This window comes from Orycteropus afer, unplaced genomic scaffold (assembly GCF_000298275.1).
Source record: "Orycteropus afer afer isolate SDZICR_OR568_19922 unplaced genomic scaffold, OryAfe1.0 scaffold00183, whole genome shotgun sequence".
Classification (NCBI taxonomy): Eukaryota; Metazoa; Chordata; class Mammalia; order Tubulidentata; family Orycteropodidae; genus Orycteropus; species Orycteropus afer.
This window is the reverse complement of record NW_006921770.1, coordinates 1,354,495-1,357,264: the sequence shown is the minus strand read 5'-3', so window position 1 is coordinate 1,357,264 and position 2,770 is coordinate 1,354,495.

Sequence of the window (2,770 nt, the reverse complement as noted above, 5' to 3'; positions counted from 1 at the left end):
ATATATACATACACACATAAAATGATAAATTATCAATTTAGATAAACTTAATTTAGGTAACAGTAAAAAACTGTAATAATATAGATGGGGGCAGGGATCAGTTTCCTTTTTTAAGAAAAATTGTGCTGTAACAATCATGTCAATAAAATTACAGGAAGGATCATATCATATCCTAAAAAGTTTCTTCAGTTTTTTAAGCACCCACAATAACTTAGAAGCACTTACAAATATTAATATGCTAACCATAAATATTTCAGACAATTATAACTAGTTAGTACAATCAAGTGGTTCAAATAAACTATAAAATATTTAGTTAAGACTACTTTATATCATTCTAAGACTTGAAAGCAATACATCCACATTTCATAGATTAGGAAACTAAATGGGGTTACGCAGTTTTATTACTCAACTACTCAGATGTTTCATTAATTCCGACTGTTCTTCCAGGGAAGAGTGGTATGATATAGAGAACTGATCACTGCTGAGCACTGGAATGGCATTAGAGCTTTATGAAGAGTTTTCTAATCCCACTTCCTCATCTGCAAAATGTGAAAATACTTTTTCTCATTACCTCACAAAGTTACTGTAATGTATTAAATGACTTCATAGATATGGAAGGGCTCTGGATCTAATCACTATAAAAATGTGTGGAACATTTCCATCACTCCAAATTAATAATGCTTTGCTTTATGTATTATCTGCCAAGCGGATATCATATTTTAACATGTTTGGTTTTCTGGATGATACCATTTGTGTTCTATGTTGTTGTTGTTATGTGCTGTTGAGTCGGACCCAACTTGTAGCGACCCCTCCTTGGGTTTCTGAGGCAGTATCACTACGGAAGTAGATTGCTCCATCTTCCTTCCGAGGATAGGGCAGCTGTATTTAGAAATATTCTAAATTTAATGTTTGTCTTTAAAATGACTCACCAAACAAATATAAGGAGCTCTGGTGGTATAGTGCCTAAGACATCTGACTGCTAACCAGAAGGCTGGTGGTCCAAACTCACCAGCCATTCCACAGAAGGAAGATGGAGCAATCTACTTCTGTAAAGATTTAGTGCCGACTATAAAAACTAACTGAATATATAACAAGTGAACACTAACACAAATCATATGAAAAAGCAGCAAAGACAGACATTTAAGTTCAAAAGTACCATGTTCTTGTTTGTTGCCATAGAGTTTATGCTGACTCATGGTGATTCCATGTGTGCATTTTATAGGCCATTTGAACCATCCAGGGACTACCAAAGGTATCATACAGGGTTTTTAATCTAACCTTCCAATTATAGGGGTTACAAAAATGAGATTCAACATAGCATGTGACTTATCAGGAGCTCTGGTAGTGTAGTGCCTAAGGTACTTGAGTGCTAACCAGAAGGCTGGTGGTTCAAACCCCCCAGCCACTCCTCGGAAGGAAGGTTGGGCAATCTACTTCCATAGTGATACTGCCTTGGAAACCCAAGGAGGGGTCGCTATGAGTCAGGTAGGACTCGATGGCATAGAACAACAACAACAACAACAATAATGTGACCTGCCAGCAGTCTGCACTTATTCCTCATCCAGCATTTTTAATAAAGCAGAATCTAAGAACTACTATTAAAATAAATTGCATTTCCTGTTTTAAAAGCCACAGGGTGGCAATCTGGTAAAGAAATGCCGGATTGAAAAGTTAGGGTCTTTAAAAACAAAACTGTAAACCTGACTAGCATTGAGATATTAAGATTTCATAGCAACTAAGAAGATTTAAATTATTAACCAGTGAATAGACAAAGATGCAGTGTCTATGGGAGGCATGTTCCAAGTTTTTACAGTTTATAAATGGAAGATGTGGTGCTTATATTAACTCAGTATATGCCACAATAGAAGCTACATATAAATTCAAATAGTTAAAAAATTTGTTATAGCTGTCCATGATTATTTTCTAAATTAGATCTCATCTAATATTAAAGTCAATTTGTATTCCTTGAGTATAGACTGACTAGGAAATGAGAGAAAGCAAGCCCAGAATCATTTAACTGTCATGGAAAGTGTAGAAAATGGAGAACTGTCTGTTCCACATATAGCTAATCTCCTGACATTGAATAACAAACACTAGGGGTCATAAAAATGTCTACTAAAAGGGTTGCTGACCAAAACAAAATGCACCCAACTCGTAATAGTTTCCTATCTCCCTCCTACATGGTGAATTTGAGAAGTAGTCTGTTGCTACATTAAAGGATGATAGGTAATTAGATCTAAATACAGTGTCCAATATGAAAGAATTTAGAAAATATTTGCTGATTGTACAAATTTTGAAAATAAGTCAACGATATATCCATTACCCATAGATCCATAAGCACTGGTCCAAAAAAAAAAAAAAAAAAACCAATGCACTGGTCAGTAGCCCCTTACTCCTTTTTACAAGTATTCTTATTTAAGGTTTATCAGTCATCCATCAACATAAAAAATAAATTCTTCCAAACTATGCCACCACTTGATTAAGTAAATCAAGATGCTATGAAACAAGATGCAATCATAAAAAACTGTATTTAGTCTAGCATGTGCTGACAATGAACAGGTGAACATGTCCTCGGGTTAAAATTAAATGATTCTGATTTTGAACCAGATTCTCTCTAAAAACTGGTAACGGAAAACAAAGGGAGTTCTATCTTTTTTAACTATCCTAATTATGGCAACCCGGGAGCTCTGGTAGCATAGTGGCTAAGGCACTTGACTGCTAACCAGAAGGCTGGCGGTTCAAACCCACCAGCCACTCCTCGGAAGGAAGG